The sequence below is a fragment of the Cupressus sempervirens genome, chromosome 9 (assembly GCF_028749045.1).
Source record: "Cupressus sempervirens isolate cs-2001-9-10 chromosome 9, ASM2874904v1, whole genome shotgun sequence".
Taxonomy (NCBI): Eukaryota; Viridiplantae; Streptophyta; class Pinopsida; order Cupressales; family Cupressaceae; genus Cupressus; species Cupressus sempervirens.
Genome location: NC_143126.1, coordinates 69320593 through 69343893, shown reverse-complemented (window position 1 = coordinate 69343893; position 23301 = coordinate 69320593). Strand labels below are relative to the sequence as shown.

The 23301-nt window shown below is 34.6% G+C and overlaps 1 pseudogene; it reads right to left on the bottom strand.

Annotated features, from left to right (window-relative positions):
- Positions 1-799: 799 nt before the first annotated feature.
- LOC149537660 (serine carboxypeptidase-like 42) lies at positions 800-21270 on the bottom strand (annotated as a pseudogene).
- Positions 21271-23301: the final 2031 nt, after the last annotated feature.

The following is a 23301-nucleotide window of genomic DNA, read 5'->3' as shown; positions in this document are numbered from 1 at the left end:
CTATACTAGCGAAAAAAATTTCATTTTTTTTGTTGATGACTACTCAAGAATGATGACTGTCATGTATCTAAGGAATAAATCAGAAGCATTTGAGAAATTCAAATGGTACTTGGCAAGAGTAGAAAAAGAAACAGGAAAAAGAATAAAATGCTTAAGGTCAGATAGAGCTGGTGAATTCATCTCACATGAATTCAACAACTTCTACATTGAAAAAGGTATTAAAAGACAGGTCTCAGCACTAAGAACTCCTGAACAAAATGGAATAGCTGAAAGAAGAAATAGATCCATCATGGATTGTGCAAGAACCCTAATGATAGGAAAGAATATTGCTATCAAATACTGGAAGGAAGCCATCAGCACTATAGTTCATACCTTAAACTGAGTACAGTTGAAGAAGGACTCATTCAAAACTCCCTATGAATTATGGTATGGCTACAAACCCAATGTAAGTTATCTAAAAGTATTTGGAAGAAAATGTTATATTTTGAAAGAATCTAGAAAAGGAAAATTTGATGAAGGAATATTTTTAGGATATTCTTGCAAAAGCAAAGCATATAGATGTTTAAATCTATCCACTCACAAAGTCATAGAAAGTGCACATATGAAAGTTGATGAGTTTGCAGACAAATCTAAAGAAGAAAGCAAAAAGGTACCTAAAGATTATAGAAGATTTGTTTACATTGAACCAGATACTATACCAAGCATACTATTAACTCAAGAATCCTCAACTCCCAAGTCATCAGTAACCGAGTTGCAAAGAGTTCAAACCGAGCCATAGCAACACTCAGACATTACCAAGCTAGTGTTTGTCTAGTCTGAAGCACCCGAGCCAATTCTTACCAAGCCAGAACAGCCTGAACATGAAATTGAAGCACAAGGAGAAAGCAATGAAACTCATTCAAGAGGAAAAGAACCTGTATTAGCTAAATATGTCAAAAGACATCATGCATCAGATCAAATCATTGGAGACAAATCTGAAGGAACCTTGACAAGAAGCAAGCTAAAAAATACTTGTTTACCTACTGATTCTTAACCTAGAACCGTTAAAGATGCATTGGCAAATGATAGTTGGATTGAGGAAATGAACGAGGAAATAGAACAGATAGAGAAGAACAAGACATGGACTCTTGTACCTAGGCCTAAAAATAAGAATGTAATTGGAACCAAGTGGGTATTTAGAAATAAGTTGACTGAAGATGGTAAGGTATCCAGAAACAAATCCAGATTGGTATGCAAAGGATACTCTCAAGAAGAAGGCATAGATTATGGAGAAACCTTTGCTCCTATTGCAAGATTGGAAGGAGTCAGAACCTTACTTGCATATGCTGCTCACAAAGGATTCAAAGTTTATCAAATGGATGTCAAGTCAACATTCCTCAATGGAATACTGGATGAAGAGGTTTACATTGAACAACTTGAAGGTTTTGTTGATCCAGATAAAAAGAACATGGTCTACAAATTACACAAGGCATTGGTCTGAAACAAGCCCCTAGAGCATTGTATGAAAGACTACATAACTATCTTATTCAGATTGGTTTTCAAAGAACTAATGATAATAGTAGCTTGTATATAAAGGAAGGACCAGATAATAAAATTGTCTTGGCAGAAATATTTGTAGATGATACTGTCTTCACAGGGCATGATGATCTTTGCAAAGAATTTTTGGAACAAATGAACAAGGAATTTGAAATGTCTATGTTTGGTGAAATAAAATTCTTTGTTGGTCTTCAAATTCAACAAAATAAGAATGGCATCTACATCACTCAATCAAAATACATCAAGGAGATATTGAAAAAGTTTGGTATGGAGGACTGTAAACCTATTGGAACTCCTATGTGTACTGGATTGAAACTTACCAAAGATGATGAATCCAAAGAGGTAGATCAAACATTGTATATATCTATGATTGGAAAGTTGCAATATGTAGTTCATACTAAGCCAGATATTGCCCTTGCAGTTGGTATTGTTGCAAGATTTTTAGCAAAGCCAAAAGAAACTCACCTGATGGCAATCAAAAGAATAATGAGATATTTAAAAGGAACTGAAGATTATGGCTTATGGTAAAAATTTGGAGGTAATTTGGATTTGAAAGTATTTACTGATGTTGATTGGGCAGGAAACCTTGATGACAGAAAAAGCACAAGTGGAGGAGCATTCTTTCTTGGAAAGAGATTGGTTTCTTGGATAAGAAAAAAGAAAAATTGTACATCCCAATCTACAGCAGAGGCAAAGTATGTTGCTGTAGTAGTAAACTATTCAAATATTGTTTGGTTTAAGTAGTTATTGCAAGGAATGAAGATGGAAATCAAAGAACTAGTTGTCATGTTCTATGACAATACTAGTGCAATCGACATATCTAAGAATCCAGTAATGCATTCCAAGACCAAGCATATTGCAATAAAATATCATTTTGTCAGAGAATTGGTGCAAGACAAGGAGATCAGATTGGAATGTCCATACAAAGGAAAAAATTGCTGACATATTCACAAAGCCTTTACCTAAGGATGCATTTTTGTATCTCAAAGGTAAGTTAGCGGTCATTCCCCTATCTAAAGTCCACTAAAAATGAGTTCTAGTGATGCATCAATGCATACAAGATTGAAGATCTATGTGTTGATGTAGTTTAATAAAAAATCATTGCATATGAATCAGTGCTAAAGGTACATTACAATTCACTTAACTTCTATTGTCTTTGGCATGTGTTGTCAAAGAGGGAGAAATTTACTGCCATATCCTTCTGAAATTGTGAGATTTGAAAAGTTTTCCATGAAGTCCCTTAATAGAGGGAGATTATTGAAAGAGGGAGAAGTTTGTTATCTTGTTGGACTTGTTTTCAAAATTTCATTCTATTATGACATGTTGTGTTGCCATCAATTCCAAAGAGGGAGATTTTTGGATAATGTTGTCCTTGATGTCACACAAATTTCATATCAGTCATTAGTCTCAAGTTCACCGAGCTCACTCAATCATCGAAGGAAATGTGGAAGATAGTGTTAACCAAGCTAACTCGGTCAACAAAGGAAAGGTGAAAGATAGTGATCACCGAGCTCACTTGGTCCATGAAGGAAATGTGGAAGTCAATGTTAACTGAGCTTCACTTGGTCTCCTAAGGGTAGTTTCCACCGAGCTCGCTCGGTCATCAAAGGAATCATGGAGAAGTTAGTGTTAACCAAGCTTCACTCAGTCTCCAAAGTGTAGTTTCCACCAAGGTCACTCAATTATCTCAGGAAAGTTAGTACTTATCGAGTTCTCCCAACGATTGAAGGATTGTCACAAAGTTTTTTGTATTAACCAAGCTCAGTTGGTTAACGCAAGAATTATTTTTTGACCAAAATTTACCGTGCAGGGTTGGCCAGTATAGGGATTTGCAAATTAATTACTTCTAGCCAACTGTTGTAATTGTTTGTTTAGTCAGTGACTCGAGCCAACTAAGATAGTCTGAAAGGTATATATGGTCATTCAAGTTATGAATTAAAGTGTGAGATTGTGAAAAAGAAGTTATGAATGCGAATTATAGTATGAATTGAAAATGCGAATGTTGAGCAAAGTCTGATGAAGGATCAGATGTGTTGAAGGAGTTGTAAAGTTGCATTTGATCAGTAAGGATCTAGCCAAGCACAATAGAGATTTGTAATCAGCAAAGATAAGTTGTACATTATATCAAGTCACTTCATTGTTGCTTTCTAACCATTGTAACAGTGAATTCAAAATCTCTTAATAGAGTTGGTTTAACAGCCATTCAATAAATCCTCTAACAAGGTGACAGTTCAATTGAATTGTTCTAAAGACCTCTAGCAAGGCCACTCCTAATAGGGTGATTAAATCCTCTAACAGGGTCACACCTAATAGTGTGTTTTTGTAACCTTTAATAGGATTGGCTCCTAATAGGGCTCACTTCAGAAGAGTGAAAAACAATATCTAGTTACATTGATGGTTTTTCCCATATTGGGTTTCCACGTTAAATCTGGTGTCTCTTGTGTTCTTAATTGCTAAATTGCTTTTTGCATGATAACATATCAGTTCTTAATATTTGTCATTTTCTGCATTATCAAGTTTCAGCATTTTATATTAATCAGATCAAGGGTATATTCAGACATCTTAGGGACTGTGAAAGTTTTTTTAGTAACTGATTCACCCCCTCCCCCTCTCAGTTACTCTATTCTCATTTCCAACAACTAATGTGGCTAAAATTTGAGCACAAATGGAGCATGATGGTAAACTCCTTAATACCATGTGTACAAATATAAGGAATGGTATAGAAACTTTGAATGTATGCAATAAGGCATTAAGACAAAGTATAGAAGAAGGAAAATAGGCTTATGCTAAGTGCAACTTGGCATACATCCATCTTCAATGTTTTGATGATCAAATTAAAGAAAAGGTAATTGAGCTTCAAACACTCACTGTCAAATTTCTAAAACAAAATCAAAAGTTAGATACTATTGAGTATACAATGGAAACACTTCATAAAAACATTAGGGATTTACAAGTAGAAAAGGAGAAAGTTCTTAACAGATTCACTCTTTTGAGAGATCACTTATCACCACAGGTTACATTGCTAGAAAATTAGTTGGAGGAATGCATGGTAGCAAAGTCCTCATATGACAAATTCATGGCTACAAATGTCAACACAACAAAGTTAGGCGCAGATGCCTTATGTGTGCTAATTAATGTATCTGTTGCACTAAAAGATAGTTGGAAGAAACACCCTATGCAGTTGAGGAATGATTTTAGTGATTGTTTCTCCAAGTTTTGATTTAGCTACTAGTTTTTAAGATTTATTTCTCTTTTCCTTTTACTGGCACCTTTTTTGTTGATGTCAAAGGGGGGGAAAATATGGAAAATTGTAATTGTAAGGGGGAGAAATAGGAAAAAATATAATTTATAGCTATATTTTGAAGTATAGTAGTAAGTTTTGCTTCAAGAAAACTTTGTAATCAAAGTAATATAGGATGTAATCCTCTCAAAAAATGAATAAAATATTTTTTTGTGTTATGGTTACTTATTTTGATTGGTATGACAACATTTTTGGGACTTAGCCAATTTTCCCAAAATGTTGCCATCAAAGGCAAAGGGGGAGATTGTTGGCAATATGACCAATCAATCAGATAAGGTAAGTTATATGCTTGTCATTTATGGCAACATATTTGTTTTGTAGATTAGTTATGATTATTCATGAAGGAAAATTGTCTAAGTATTAGATAGTGTTACAACAACATGACAAGATTTGATGATAGTGGAATATTCTCTTGCATAATTAACCAGAGATACATGATGTCATATTGATAATGCATACTAGTGTGCATGTCTGAATGATGAATTGAGTTCAAGTTATGAAGGAAATAGTGATGCAATGATGATAAAGTGTAGAATAGAGTATGTTAGAAGAATGTGTTAAATGACTTGAATAGTTGTTTTAATTATTAATTCTTGATGAGCCGACTCCAAGAATGATATGTGAGCCAACTACGAAGGAGTTTACCAATATGTTTGGTATAAGTAAAGAGCTTCATTCGCAAAGTTAGAGTATGATATGAATGAATGAATGCCATGCAAAGTAATGATATGTGATGTGAGATATAGTGCAATTTGGTATATGTGAAATTACCCTTTGTGTGAAGAATTGACAATCAAAAGAATTGTGAAGTATAGCAAGTAATCTAATTATGCACAATTTTTTGTCTGTTGGTGAAAAAATTTATCTTTTCACAAAATGATTACAAAAATGACTCAAGAATGCCCAAAATGAAGACAGAATAATCTACCAATATTTGGGTTGCTTTGCCATTGGATTGTGCAAGCGCCCTCTAAATTTTATAGGGGACAACTCCCCAATTAGATATGCAAAGAATGAGATTTACAATGCTTTTAACCTAAAAGTGAAGGATGCAATCGCTATTCTTGGATAGCAAGAAAATAACTAAATAATAGCTAAAAGAAATAGAAAAGATAAAATGAACAACTTGTCTAACATTTGCACAATATAATTATCAAACATCAGAAAGAGACTTTAATAGTTCAATATCAACTCAATACTAAATTGATAGTGAATAACCCAAAGCAAACTCTCTCATTCCAAAAAAAATCTTGTTCAAGTAGAATGCTAGAAAACTAAAACATGACATAGCTATTAAAATGTTAAAGAGAATTTTGAAGTCTGATATCCATCAAGAACTACTAAGCCTATACATTCTAAACCCACCTTACTTGTAGCACGTAGTTTGCCTGCTTAGAAAAAGAAGAACCCCAATAGTCCCTGTAGCATAAATTTTGTAGAAAGGGAAAAGCCTATCCCCGCTAAGAATGAAGAACCACTTCTCTGTTGAATTCTATCCATATATAATCTTCCTCCCATGCTTTATTTAGTTTTAAATTTAGTTCTCATAACCTTTTGGATAATTGATTCTCTAAGAATGTGTGGTTTTCCATCTTCTTTACATCCTCATCCCCTGATGACATAATATCTATATCCTTTATAATAATCAAACATCACAACTTATAACATCATAAATGTTTCCAATTAATCATTGGTGATGGACTCTATATAATTCATTTAACCTCATGTGATGTATGAGGAAATTAATTGATTAATGACTTGACCCCATACTTTTTTGATATTTCATGGTCAACTTTGGGTATTAATGTCAATGTGACGATTAGATTGATCATACTGGAATGATTTTCTTAGCTTTATTTTGAGATCTAACTACATTAACACTGAGTTTTTATTGCTCCTACACTCAAAGTGATTGCACCACTTAAGTCTTTTATAACTCAATGCTCTACATTGATTGGGAAATCTTTCTTAGTCGATGACTCAAATTTCTTAATAAAGCTACCATTTAGGCTATCTTCGTGGAAGTGCTCACACTCTGTCAAACATTTCACATGAGTTGTCCATGCTTCCATTGATTTTTACTACACCCAAGTGCTCAAAATCACAGACCATGCACCATATGGAATAAACACTCTCAAATTTAGTTCATCTACCATTTGGTGAACTAGTGATCAAGAACCCTCTAAACGTACTCTAGAGTCTTGATCACCACTAAAAATCCAAACACAGACACCTTGTTTAGTTATTTTCTTTAGTACTAGAAGAATTTTGATGTTCCCATTAAGCAAGTTTCAATTCAATACACTACTACACATACTCTAGAGATATGGTAATTTAGTTATGTTTGCATGCAATGCAAATAGAACCTCTAGCAAGTTGAAATAAAAGTGTATTTCATAAGTCATACAAACATCAACCCCAAAGTTTATTTTGGTCACCTTTCTTTTCGATTGAAGTACTTGTTCAACAAGGGATGGATAATGTCATGCCCAAACTACATGGGCAAAAACACACAATTTGTTTTTTTTTAAATTATAATTATTAGAATGCTCAAAGTTCGATAAGGTTAAATCACATTTCAAGAAAAGATTCTCTTCATTACATCTTAAGTTACATATCATGTGAAGGCATACATTGTTAAAATTGGATGCTCTCGCTATTAGGTTGATATCGACAAAAGTTATGTTCTTACATTTCTTATAGAACATTATAGTTAAAATTATTTAAATTAAAAAGTGTAGATGACTTTGAGTTAGTTGGGTCGAAATATCTAAGTAAATAGAATCTACTTTTAAACTTTTTTTAATTAGCCAATAACCTTTAAATTAAACTAATTAATACTCAAAAATTAAACTAACTAACCATCTTTAAAATTTAAACTAAAAAAAATATTCAAAAACTAAATTAACATTAATATTAAAAATAACTAAACTTTAACTAATCAAATTAAAAACTTAACCAATTAACATTTAACTATATAACCATTTAATTACTAATACATAAATCAAAATTTCTAAAAAATTTAAACTAATTAAAAGAAAACTTTACATATATAAAAGGGAACACTACCAAACTAACATTATACCTAAAACTTTTACTTTACTAATTTAAAATATTTAAATTATAACTAGACTAACAAAACATAATTATTACTTAGCAATAAAGTTAACTAAAACATAATTAAACTAAAACTAACTAAATTAAGTAACTTATGTTCAACAAGACATGCTACAACTAATTAAAAATAATAATAATATTAACAACATACATAACACTATAACTAACATAATTAATATTAATCTAAATTTAACAACATAATATTTAAACTAACCTCAACTAATACTTATCTAAATAACATCAAACTAACTCTTATTGAACTAAAACTAATTAAAAACTTCTAACATTTGATATAAACTAACTAAAAGCTAACATCAAAGAAAATAACCATAACATCATACCATTCATTACTAATTCTAAAATTAAAATTAACTAATAATTTCAAACTTAATTTTTAAAATATATATATATACTAAAACCAAACTAATTTAACTAAACATGAACTAAAAGTAATACTAACAATAAAAAAAACATAAACTAAACCTATACTAACCACCTACTAACTACCCTTAACCCTACACCTAGCCACTAAGACACATTTCCCACTTGGCCACTTGCCAAGCTGACCTCACATCCCCTTTGGGCACTCCCCAAGGCTAGGCGAGCAGTTCAAGAGGTCTAAGTGCTATCCCCAAGCAAGTAGTTGACAAGGCATTTGTTAGAGAAGGGTGATGTTCAAAGAAATTACATTGTCATCCACTCCCAATCTGCCCACCCTTCTGCCCATGCTAGGGTGAATTACAAGGAATGTTGCGCCAGATCCAAGGTCCCATCAAACAGGTGTTGTCTCCTCCCCTCAAGTGCATGACCCAGTCTTCAAGGCTAGGTGCTAGTTGTTTGTGTGATTTTTCACAATACAGAAAAATTCTGTTATTTGGATGAAAAATCAGTTAAGTCTTTGTTTCTTGCAAACTAGGGTTTTATTTTGTGAAATCTTGAAAATTGTTAGATTGCCCTAGTTATGCCATGTTCTGTAAGTTGTATCTTCCCCTTTAAATTCTCAGGGTTTGGCTTTCAAATTATCCATAAAAAGGCCCTAAGTGCATAAAAAAACCCTTATACCTTGGTTTTATGTTGCCCTAATTTTCAAATTTTAAAAAAAGGGGGGGTTTTTCTTCAAGTATCTTGGTGGGATATTTTATCCTAATGTTTTGTTCACATCAGAATATTTTTCAATCCTTGTGATAAACCTTTCATGTTCCTTTAATTGCGATATTCTTTTTGAAAGGACGCCAAGTTGAAGAGTTTTTTCAAACACCGTTGATCTATCAAAGATCAAGGGCCAGGGCATCCCTGCATTATGAAGATGAATGTTTTCAAGCAAAGTGAGGAACCACATTTGCAATGTCTAGCAAAGTGGGGTCAGGTATTTCTGATTCAGTGTGCTACACTGTAAATGATGGATGACGTGTACTTCCAGATGTGCACTGAAGGATTTTAGTTGCTGAATGAAGTTAAATCTTATCAACGGTAGATCTTTTGAAGATCTACAGTTAGCGCATCCTTACATTATTAAATTTAGGAATTTAAGTAAAGCAAGGAAGCACATTTGTGGTGCGTGTCACAGTCAGACCAGACTATGAAGAATGTAGAAATCACGCCATAGGATTTGACAATTGTGCTTAGTTGGAACTACTCATCCATGTGGGCCAGAAAGGTGTCAAAAATAAATGCAATTGTCAGAACACACGGGTTAACAATAGTCATATCATTGGCCCAAGTGGATAATGCGAGCATGAAATAAAGGGTTGTTTTTTATCGTTGATCTTGTCTTGATCAACGAACGGTGTGTCCTCGTATTTTGCATTTGAGTGAAGTTTAAACAAAGCAGGGATGCACCCTGCAAACACGTGTCTGTGGTGACATCAAAATTTTGCTTAGATGCCCAGCAGGGTGGAGTCAGCATCACCGTTGATCTTTTGAAGATCTATGGTTAGTGCATCCCCACATTATGAAGTTGTAGGTTTTTAAGTAATGCGGGGAAGCACATTTACGACACATGAACTAGATCATGTAAATTACTTGCTTTCTTAGAAGAAGATACAGGATCTGCTGGCGTGGAATGTTGTCAGATAGTATGAGCTCATATGGCAGTTTCTTATTGGTCATCTCAACTAGCTGGTTGTTAATAAAAAGTGGATTATTCTGATTGTTGATCTTGTCTTGATCAACGAATGACACATCCTAGCATTATGAAGTTGTAGGTTTTTAAGTAATGCGGGGAAGCACAATTGTGACACGTAGTATTTTTCTAAAAGTCATAAAGCTTGTTATATTTAAATCAGAACCATCTGATCTAATAAAATCTATGGATGGGATTCAAACTTGAGTGCAAATTGCGGGCAACGGTTACTGAGAGTAAATGTGATTCAGACCTTGTGCATGTGGTTTTAATTTATGAAAAGAGCCCACGATTTCACCATTAATGAACCACTAAAGTGAAGAAAGAACATTAGGACATTCAAGATTTTAGATCTAGGGCACAAAAATTCTTGGTTAATACTCCAGTAAAATTATAGAAGACATCATATAGTGTAGAAGTGTGAATTCTGGTGGGTAAGTGCTCTATGACTTTCTAAGTAAATTTGAAGCATCTTCTATTGTGAATTTCTTAGGGTTCATTCAAAATGCCTCCCCGAAAAGAGTTTACTGGTCAAAAGGATTATTTAAAACATTTTGTGCATGATGATTTTCTTGAACAATTCCCCTTATCAGTGCATGAATTAACTAAGGGAAGGGAACTCATTCTAAAAAATCCTAGAATAGTTGTAGCAGAAGGCTTTTATGACAAAGCTAATTGGATAAGGGATGCCTAGGTTGCCATGGGAGGTCTAGAGTTGATTAAGAAATGGTTTTCAGAGTGAAAATTGGACACTCCTATGAGTAATGTTTGGGAATTTGATATTGGAAAATTAATAGTCCCCACTATTTTCTTTGATAGTGATTTATTGATGGACCTAGAAAAGAAGTATGATCCTATCATGGGATGGGTAAAAAACTAATTCTAGAGTCAATCTTTTTAGGGTTTACCCTGAGGTTTTCAACCTTAACCCTAACCGCGTTGTGCATGAAATCATTGATATGGATGATTTGCAAGCCAGATATGATGCACAACGAATGTACTTGAGAACAGGGCCACTATAGGAGCATGCCGCCAAGGTCAATAATTTGCATATGATTACAACCAGTACCCTAGAGCCATTGTTGAGAAGAAATTTCAACTTGAGAGCTCAAGCACTGTATTTTTCTCTTTGCAAGATCTTTGGGATAGATAAAGGTGATCAAATTCCAGGTTCTATTGTCCTTATAATTGCTCAAACCCTTCAATTTGGAATGAGTACCATTCTAGATTTTGCCACTTTTCTAGCAAAAGAGATTCACAATGGTTTGGTTGGAATAGCAAAGGGAAAAGTAAACAAACCATTATGTTGGTATTCATTGATGATGCATGTATGCTTATATAAAGGATATACTTTCTTCTCTAGGGGTATGGAGTTGGAAACAACAAAGGATGGAGAGAGGAATCTAGTGCAGTTTTGGAGTGTGGATATGACTTCAGAAGCCACAGATGCTAGCTATGTAAGATTTGATAGGTATTTTGCATCAAAGCTTAGACTGCTTTTAAGAGGAGATAGCCCTAGAATCCCACAAGCATTATTAGAATTGGTTAGACCTAAGGACCATGCTAAAGGGCTACTTGTCAGTCATAACTGGGGGGATATAATTACCTACAATGTTTCAAGAGTGATAAGAGTTTATGGTTTTTTGGGAAAACCTCATGTGCTACCGTTTCATGTGCCTTTGAAGATAGGGATTGCTGAGCTCTTATGGCAGATAGGTACTATAGATGAGAGGGAATTGGTTAAGAAGGACACTTTCTTTCCAATGGTTACTATAGTGCATGACTTTGTCTTTGTCAAAAAGGGGTGGAAGCACTTAAATTTTTTTTTGAATAGGTATAACATGGCAGAGTCTCACGCTCGATTCATTGACCCTGAAGGATTCTATGACCTATTAAAAGAAAGGGTGAGAGCTTCCTATATGGTACATCAGGTTTACTATCCAGAAGATATAATCAAAAATATCTTCACATTGTAGGAGCAAGAATTGAGGAAAGAGAAATGGATAGTTTTTAGTAAAACCCTAAAATTCATTAATGCTTTTGACCCCCAATATGACCCATTGAAAGATAAAAAATATTGGGGAGCCAAAATACAGGCATTAATGAATAATTTTGCGATAATAATTCAAACCATGAATGAAAAGAAAGCTATGTTTGTTAAGGCACATCCAGACAAGGCAGTAGAAGTACAAAGAAGAATAAGCAGTAGAAATATGGTAGCTCCTGGCCAATATACATTGCAAAAAAGGGTAGGTTATGTCATGATTCAAAATGTGCAACAAACACCCCCTCATAAGAAATCAAGGTCAAGAAGTCCATCTACAGCTAGCTCTCCAAAAAGACAAAAATTAGAGCAGGGGTTTTCTTCTTCTCAAAAGGAACAATACTCCCCAAGCTAGTCCCTAATCCAAATAGATGATGAGAAATCTCTAAGGGAACATCTTAGACAAATGGGTGGAGAAGGGGATGTGATTGTCACTTCTACAGACCTGGATATTGGAGAGCCACAAGAACCTCCTATAGCTTCCTTGGACCTAACCATTGCTGATTACCAAGGTAAGGAAATTGACCCAATCGTTGCCCAAGCTTCTGAAAGATTTATTAATGTTAAGGTCTAGAGTTTTTGCACAGTTTTTGTGGAGATTATATATGAAATTTTTTGAGAAAGACTGTGAGAAGATCAAGGCTGAGCAACTGGATAAATTCGACTTGGTTATTAAAGAAGAGGTAAAGTCAAAATTTTTGAATGATTTTGCCCAGTTTACTTCTAAAGATGAGAGGCAAATAGTTAGACAATTAGGAGTCCGCCTTCTACCAGAATGGGATATAGCAAATGCTATTATTTTTTATTCAATAAGGAAGCAAAAGGATGTTCAACTAACAACTACTAAAGAAGTACTACAAGATCATAGAGGGGTCAAATTTAGTGATGACCACCAAGCCCTTGTTATATGGTCCATAGATAAGAGGGAAAATACCAGGATGCTTGAGTTTCCCATAGTAGAGCATGCTGGTACATTGACAGTATATAGGGCCAGTGAGGTAAGTAGTAAACAAGTAATGGTAATGGCCTTAGAAGTGCTAAAATTGGGTGGTGTTGTATCTAGCCAAGAAGAAGATAAGTTTACCCAACTTAATGCTAGGTTTGAAGAAGTCTTAAAAGCATATGAGGAAAGAGGTATACAGATATAGTCACTTGAAAACAAGGTGTTTCAAATGGAGAAGATACTTGGGAAAAGAAAGGTGGGAGAATCCAATGCACCTAGAATTGCATACCCTTCATAGTCATTTGTTGGAGCAACCCCTATTATTGAAATACCAAACAACCCTGAAAGTCCCCAATTCTATACTGCAAAAGACTTTGAAGAAGAAAAAACCAATTTACATGAGTTGCAAGTAAACTTAAAAAATCAATATGAAGGAAAATTAAAGTCGGGTGTGATGTATTTAAGGTATAAAATACAATGGTCAACCTTATTTGATCAGTTGACAAGAATTGCAACCCTCATGGATGAGTTGAACAAAGATAAGGATAAATTGATTCCCCCTGCACAGAAGTGGAGGGAGAGGAATAATGATATTACAATTATATGTATATCTGCCGTCCAAATGCCTTATCATCAAGTAGAGAAAATTTTTGATTTGTTAAATAAACAAGAAGATTTTGATGATAAAAGGGATTCTTTACAAAAAATATTAACACTCTGTTTTTCCAAGTATATTGCTAAAAAATTCACTTTATTTCCTTGTGCTTTAGAATCTATTGATACAATAAAGGAAAAAGAAAAGTGGAAAAAGGAGTTGGATGAAATATTTTATGAAAGGATCAGGAACATCATGAGTGAAACCGGCCATTGGTTTTGGGCAAGGACAAACGAAGAGTTGGTAAAGATACAGTTATTTTATAATGACATCAGAAAAGAGCTTGATGATTTAGAAGAAATTTCAAATTCTTTACTGGTTATACAAAGAGAGGCTCTAAATTTTGATTGGCCAGATGATGCTGCTTATAATGAATGGAAAAATTAGTTTATAGAACAAATGTCAGAAGATGATGAGGAGGAAGATGAAAAAGTAAAAGTTACCCTTGTAGTTAGTAATGAGGACATGGAAAATCCCCAGGTTAAAGTAAGTTTGTAGGTAACTGAAGATGATACATCACTTTCAAACCTCATGGCTATTTACTCTGAGGATGAAGAATAATTGAAGAATCAGATCATATTTTCTTGTCTCAACAATTGAGAAGCATAACAGAAAGGGACCCACCAAGGAATGCTTGATGTAATAGCCTTTCTGTTAGTTTCTTTTGTCTTTTATGATAGATGTATGTCAGTATCTTTTAAAAGACACCTGAAACTTTCTTTTAGCCTGAAGCTTGTTGCATCTCACACTATTTAGGTGAGATTCCAAGGCTAAAGAATAGTCCAAATTCTATTTTCTAAGCAATATGCTTTGTCTATTTTTGGTCCAAATTTTGAAATCAAGTTTATGATGTATTTTCCCTATCAATTCTCTAAGAATACATGAATATAGAATGAGCTGTGTTTCTTTCTGAAGGTCATTTTGAATCTATTGTAAAGGATATACCATTTTCAAAGAAAATGAATACAAATTGTGAACTGTCCCCATATCAGTTCTTTCTAAATCTTGTCTCCTTCCAATTACTTGGTTGTCTTGATATTGTATAAGTAAAGGCTTATGAAATTGAATGCATTCTAGTTAGGTTGTATATCTATTTATCAATGTTGTTAATTCAATGGATTAAATAAAATCTTTGATGAATGTGATAAGGTTTCTTTCGTAGTGGAAAGGATTTTGAATGATGGATTCTAATAAGAATAGCTGATAGAATTTTTTGTAAGGCAACAAACTAGATCTAAGAACTTGCTATAGACTCTAAACCCCAACGGATTAGGCACTGATCAAATTGATTCAACTGAAGGAGAAGAACATCATAAATGATTATCAAAATGCAGCATCAAATCAATTTTTATTTTTATTTCTTGTAGATCTTCAAAGCTAGCCAGCATTTGTCTACATGGAATGTTTTAGCTTCAATTAGCCACTATTGTTAAGAACATATACAGATCTATAAAAGAATTCTTGGCCATATCTATTTTATGGGATGTGTTTATCAAGTTAGTAATGAATTACGTATATGTTTGAGGATTTTTGAAATGAGAATCAGAATGAAACTAAGAATAATCCTCACATAGTTGTTCCAGTTTTGAATCATCCCTGGGTATACCCACCCTGGTTTTGCAGAGCCAAAAGAGTAGAAAGCCATCTATGGTTTTGTTGAAGTTGGGTCCAAATACTTTGCATATGCAATTGTTAATAAGAATTGGGTAGTCTTTAGATTGTGTATGTACTGTCATTCTGGTATTAAGCATTTTGTCGCTTAGTAGTTTTAGTGCATTTTAAAACACCAACACTAGCGAAGGAAAAAAGAGAAGGGTGGAAGATTTGTTTAAAGAAGAAGCATCTATCATACATTCATGTGGTTGACTATGATGCCAAATATGACACCTTGCCCCATTCCCATTTGCTAGCACTAAGGTCATGTTAGGTCCCTCCAAAAAAAAACAAGTAGATATAATATAAAATAGGTCAAAAAGGTATTTGCCTATTTTTGGGGAAGAGTTAAGTTTGAAAAAGTTAATTAGGTGATTTGATCATGCAAAGATAATTATGATATTTTGATTTTTTTAAGTTTAATGAAATTTATATATTTATCCATTCAAAAGTTAATTTCTTTATCTTATTCAAAAGGAAATATCTAGGAGAATCCGTAAAGATTCTCTGTTACAAGAGGAAAATATAATTTCTCATACAAAAACTAGAGAGTTTTTGCTCTCTTGGGAATTTTTTTTTTTTTAAAGTCTTGATTTTGAAGTTGATTGATTTACCAAGAGGGGTTGTATTTTTTTTTAATAAATCTAATAGGACTTATTACAAGTTAAATATACCAAGGATTTGAATGATCCATTTTAACTATAGCACAAGAATTGTTTTGCTTCCAAAAATCCTAAAAATTGAACCTACATTCATAACATAATTTTCATTTTCAACTTAAAGAAAACTTGAAATTTTACTTAATTAAACCATCATCATTTCATCCTATTTTTGAAATGCATCCATATAATTGGAAATTATGATTAAATCTCATGATAAACAATATTACTCAATCACCATTTTTATTGGCAAACCTAATTCAAATGCTCAGTCGGGAAAGAACCAGGAAGAAAACCCGATGTCATTGCCATTACAGAAAGGTTTTGAAATAAAAATTACATAGGATTTCAATACCAAATTTTCAACAATCAAATAAATTTCCTTCAAATCCCTTATCAAGGGATCAATATCATTTTTTGCAACACATTGCTAAGATCATGGAGGGAATAGAATCTGATCAGGTGTCAACAAGCAGGACCAAGAGACAATTCAAACATGCATATTCATACAAGGCTTTCACAATAGGATTTACAATGAATCAAAACTAGGGAAAGGTGGATTTTTCCAACAGGAGACGTCAGACACAACACCAAACTAGGTGCCCAATTGGGGCTATAAATCAAGAACTTTTGTTGTTCCATTCTTACATGCCAAAACTCATACGTGGTTTGTGCTGACAGGTAGGGGCTCATAACACCCTACCCTCTCTCCCTCTTCTCGTCCTGAGAAGAGACTCTACACTATTCGAGTCCAACTAAAAGGACCTTTCCCCAAATTGGCCACTTTTTCCCTCTCCAAGGGTGAGTAATGCCAAAACACCCATGCAAGAAAATCTCAAAATTGCAAACATAAACATGAAAGGAAATCATCCAAAATAACATGGTTTTCAAATCTTCCCAACATACCCACAATCATACAAGCATTCAAACATCAACAAGGTAGCATAAGCATGAAACAAACATGAAAATCTAAACAAGGGAGATGAGAATTTCTACCTACACAAAGAAGTAATGGCAAAAGAACAAGTTTGAGTAGAGCTTTTCCTTTCCTTGCTTCAATCTTTCAAGACTCCTTTCTAAATGTAGAGATTGGATAACAACCTAAACTACTCCAAGAAAGTCCTCTAAATAAGCCTCAAACTCAACCACCAAAAAAAAAAAATAACTTCTCCCACTCACCTACAAATCTAGAAGTTCCTAACTCAACCCATACTATGGTTAACCACTAAGTGGAGGTGAGGTGAGACAACTCATGGTAGCCATAGTCAATTTTCGCACAAAAGAAAAAAGAGACTTTTTGAGTGACCTAAAAAGTTAATAAAAGGGGCTTAGGGGTTGGAAAAGACCCCTAATCCATACCCATACCCCTTAGGTATAAAAATTTCATGTTTTAAAGCCTTAGGAATAGGTTTAGAGCCAAACAAAAGCTACGAAATAAATAGGACCATCTAACAACTCTAACAAAGTAGATTAAGCACTAATTCAGAAAGGAATGACTAAACTTGATTAAGAACCAAATTAGCAACTGACATTAACTTAAACCAACTTAGGTCCAAAGGTTACACAAATAATCCTAATCAGCATGCTGGAGGGCATACACAATTCATGAGTGTCAAGTGATACTATAAGAACACCATTTACAAACATTAACATTTACTGATCACAAAAAGATACATACATACATCTCACAATACAATACTTGAATTACAAACAACAAGGTTTCCAAAATTAGCACATAGAGATCAGTTCTATTCCTTCATTAGTTTTCTAGGCTAAAATATCTGCACACTCATTGCACACATCAGTAGTCCCAAAAATCACATGTACATATGTATATATACGTATCAGGAATCACATAAATTAAAACATCCATCTATAACAAAATTAGGGTTCCTCTCATCCTATTCAATTCTTAACCATTTAAAATATCTTAAATCAAAATTTTAATCCTACCTTTTACTTAATTCATCAACATACATATACATAAAACATTAAATGACAGACATCAAATATCTGAAAATACATCACACAACATGAAATAATATGATATATTCGAGTATCTGATAATGTCTCGACATCTCAAGTCGTGAGTATCAAAATAATTAAGTAAAAAATAAGGCTACGAAGGGTCGGGGTGAGGCCTCACAGATAAAAAAAATCAAGTATGACATCATACTGATTGACATAGTCATGAAGTTCCTAATTTCCTATTTACATTATGTCCATCATCACTAATAACGTAATCATCAAAGTTGTAGTGATCCATTATAGTAGTATTGGTCTCCTTAGAAATTAGTCCATGTGACCATAAATATTCCTAACTTGTTGTTGCATCTACATCAAGCTTAAGAAGTGGATTTCCAACAGCAATGCCCTTGATGTTGGATTTAAAACCTTTGGTCATTTTATTATACACTAAAAGATGGTCTACTAATTGTGTTATATAATGACCTACATAGCTTTCTCCTATGAGGGAAAAATTCTCTAGATCTATATTCAAGGAATTTGTTGAACCATTTTAGAAGAAAGATTTTTAAATCCATAGTTATTGAAGCATCTCCAAATGTATGGTCTAAACTTAAGTTTGAATATGACCAACCAAGATCAATAGGAGACTCAACAAAAAGAAGATTTGATACTTTATTCTAGAATAACTTTGGAGTTTTTATCAACCCTTTGCCATCCCCTCTTGGGTAAAAGGGAACAAGCTCTATAAATGCACCACCTCCAATTGAAGAACATCTTGGGCCTCATACACATTTCCTAGGTTTGCACCTCTTGATTTGGTATTTGATGCTTGAAAAGATCTCTATCTCAAAAGTCAAAATAGTCCTTCAAAGTGTGAGGATGGAAATATCATCATTTGAATACCCATAAATTCCACCAACCATTGTTCAAATGATGGTGACATCTCCATAATAGTGTTCACATTTTTATGAAAGCTTCCTTTTATCATCCATGCCTATATCCAATACTTTATGATCTATGACTTAGGTCTCTTGATTTTTCCACTACAACTTGAGCTAGTTAATCAGGGTTTGTGGAGCTCTTGTAAGGTGCCTCTTTATATTTGTGTAAGGACCATATCTAGATGTAAACCTTGACTTGTTTAGCACCCACTCCAATTTAGACATGAATAGCTTCACCTTCCTCAATGTGTATCAAGTGTTGGCAGCATATGCCTTGGCTCTCTTCTCAATTGTTTGCCATGTCATGGGAACATGAGACAAGTGTCACTTAGAAGGGAGTGTGAGAATCCTTCCTCTTGAGGAAGTCTTGGTCGCAGTCCCCTATTCGAGTGTATTTTCTATTATAGTTATTTCCTCTTGGCATCATCAACTTCTGCATTCAAAAATTGGTGAAGAAAGGGACAATTAATGGTTTTTGATATTACCTATCACCAAGAGTTGTACAACACCATGATTTGTGAATATATGACTAGAAGTTGTTTCCTTCTATATCTCAGAGCATTAGCTTGTTGACATATTGTAACTTTTCTTCACTCTCAAACTTGAGCATCTATAATACCATTGTGGCACAACTCCATTTTCATTTTGGAAGAAAGCTTCCATACACAAGCATGAGCATTCATTCACCAAATCCAACTTATTTCACATCTTAGACATTGAAAACCTCATTAGTAATTCTATTAATGGATTCATACTAAGAAAAATTTTCCACACTATCACACTTGGTGGATTGACTCTCATTTCCTACAGAGTTCTAATCCTTATTGTCACTGAAGTTGATGATCTTCACAACAACTATTTTCTCACACTTTCATCTATGGATGTTTGATCGATATATTATATCTTTCTCCCTACTACAATTGTAAATAAATCACTCATAATGTTCTTTAAATTTACTTTAGGAAGGGAGAATTTTGGTGTTGTGGGTTTAGAGCCTCTATTACTATCAAAATTATATCACATGAGGCATGCTTCACAGAAAATGAATGTCCCTTCTATGAAGCTAGTATATGTATATAGGGATCTACTCCTTTCAGCAATGGAGGTTCTCTCTTTGACTTGTTGAATGCATTTACTTGCTAGGGTCCATGTCTCTCTAAACGTATCATTTTTCTCATTCTTTCCAATGCATCATTTGAATCAATGTTAAATGTAAGATTCAAATTAGGCTCATATGGTGTATGACAAAGGGAGCACAAGAGCACATCCATCATCTAAACACATCGATCACATCATCTTGAAATGCTAACTAAACCTTTCAAAACTGTTGAACCATCTAAACTTGTTCAACAAGTACAAAGTTATTCAGAACTATTTCAACCATGTGTAATATGGTCCCAAAGTTATAAAGGAAGCTTTTCAACTTGAGTGTTTGAGCACTTTGGTTCACTATCATGAAATTTTATCTAAAACCTACCTTAGACAACATTTTCAACATGGACTAGAGGTGATTTCAAGAGAGCCAAGGAAAAAATCATTAGGAGGATGAGATTTTCAAGTTTAAAATTGGGGCTAAAACACTTACTAACACTCTCACAAGAAATTTTAATTTTAAGAATGAATCATAGTGGTGATTTCATTTTTTTCTCCTCAATGAGATGGTGGCTATACTTTCTTTTGATCAATGGTGTGAAGAAATGAAGTTTGCACCTATGCTAAATCAACAGATTATTTTTGTAGGCATCAACATTAAAATGTATTTTCCACTTTTATGAGATTTCCTTTTTGTGAATGTAAGTTCTAGAAAAGCAGTGGTATTTTTAGCACTAAATAGTGTTGTGGTCTCCACAATACATGCCCCATTCCTTACTAGGAATGGAGACCCCCTAATTTTTTCAACTCCCATACTCATAGTTCAAGAGTCGGGAGAAGAAAACTCGATTAAATAAGTTAGAATTTTAAAGTCAAAAAACCCAACAAAAAAAAAAAAAAAAATTCTTGCACTTGCGCACATCGAGGCATGCATGCTTTGCAAAGGCAAAGAAGGAAAGGAGGTTATAAAACCCCTATTCCCCTTCTTACTACTTCATTTTTTGGAAGAACTAAGAGCAAAAGGTATGGAAACCCTTCCCCCCTACCTCCACGCAACCCTTGCACGCACTCACGCACATGACCACAAGAGGAAGTGCAAAGCGCATGACCTAAAAGGGCGCGATAGTGGCCGTGCGCACATGTCCAAAATGGCATGTAGTGGTGGCCACGTGTGGCCAAGAGGGTGCATGCAGTGCCACGTCGCACACCCAAAAGGGCATGGCTATGGTGGCCGTGCATGGCCCAAAGGGAATGGGCTAGGCGCTTCCTCTTATGGTTGCACACACGCTCGTGAGGGTTGCATGGAGGTAGGGGGGAAGGGTTTCCATACCTTTCCCTCTTAGCTCTTCCAAAAAATGAAGTAGTAAGAAAGGGAAGGTGGGTTTTATAACCTCCCTTCCTTCTTTACCTTTGCAAAGCGTGCGCGCACAAGATTTCTTTTTTTTGGGCTTTTGACTTTAAAATTCTAACTTATTTAACCAAGTTTTCTTCTTTTGACTATTGAACTATGAGTCTGAGAGTCGAAAAAAGAAAAAAGAAAATCTTATGCGCACATGCATCGAGGCATGTGCACTTTGCAAAGGCAAAGAAGGAAGGGAGGTTATAAAACCCCCCTTCCCCTTCTTACTATATTTTTTGGAAGAGTTAAGAGGGAAAGGTATGGAAACCCTTCCCTCCCTACCTCCACGCAACCCTCACACACTACGAATGCCCTTTTGGGCATGCTATGCACACCTTCTGGGCCACATGCGGCCACCGACGTGCACCCTTCAATGCACGCACAGCCACCACCTCACCCTCTTAAATGCACGCGTGCAACTGCCATCATGCCTTCTTGAGCACGTGCATGTAGTCGTCGTGGTGCACACCCTTTGGGCCACTGTCGTGCCTCAAATCCCCCCCTTCAAAAAAAAAAAAATTAATTTAATTTAATTTTTTTTAGTAAAGTCAAAAAAGAGAAAAAAAGAAAAGAAAAAGAGAAAGAAAAAATAATAATAATAATAATTAAATATGATTTCTAGGAGGACAGTTTTTTTTTAACATTTTATATATTCAATAATTAATCATTCCCTTCCTCTTTTGTGACGCACAAGTAATATAATCAAATGGCGTCAACATCCAAATCAGTAGCAAAACCAATTGTGTACAAGTTCCAAAGCATTATCCTAAAATCACGATTGGATGATGAATACTCTTAGATCAAAGACACAAAACTTGGACACATGGACTTGGGAGTGTTCTTGAGAGTGTGTAACAACCCAAGCAAAAGATCATCTTTGAGATCCGCTTTAATTTGTTCTAGGTTGGTAAATGCAGCATCACATCCTAGGACCGTGTAGTTAGCTGAATTGATTATGACCCTATCTTGGTATTTTGTTCTCGATGAAAGGGTTGTAAAGAGCATCATTGAGGAAGTGGTCTTAGAACTATGACCTAATAATATTGAGAGAGTTTTTCACCTACCTAGAGCCGATCAGTTTATCATGCTTTCATATGAAGCAGCTGAGAGGTGGCATAAGGATCAATGCCAGGAGGCCATCGACATCATATATTCCTAATACTTCATTGAGAAGCCATCTCGGGGGAAGAAACTTAGTAAAGTAGATATGACTTGAGGATAAATGAAGGATGAAATTGGATATTAAATTATTCTCCTTAGCAGAGTTATGGGATTGCCTGCAGTGGGTCATCTTGCTCCTTTCATGGTTAACTTCATTAAGACCATTAGACACACAAAGATGCCAGTAGATTGGGCCACCACACTTAGTGAGAACTTGTGTGACTAGTTGCGGATAGTAAAGGACAAGAAGAAGTTCTATATGACTTCTTATGTGGTATATCTACTTGCAACAAGAGCCACTGACTATCCCAGATTGTACAAGAAGGGCAATATGCAAGATCCTAATGCATGGCCGTATATAGTATATCCTTAGCTAGTTAAGAAGAAGCTCTCACCATAGAGCAAGGAGTATAGAATTGTGAATGATGGCTTCATCTTTTTCATCATTCAATTCATCGAAGGGGATTATGGGAAGAGATTTTCTGATGAGGCCAAGGCACATATCATAGCTCTTGATGCATATTTCATCTAGTTTCGAACATTCACATACATTTGGGTTGGTGGTGCATCTATCCATCCAAAGAAGCTCCCAAGATACCCAAGTAACAAGTTGGTTGTAATGGAAATTTCTTGATAGATTGAGTCAACTTATGAGAGGATCAAGAAACAATGAAGGCCTTGTTGTGATTGGCCTTTTGTAATAGGAGCAT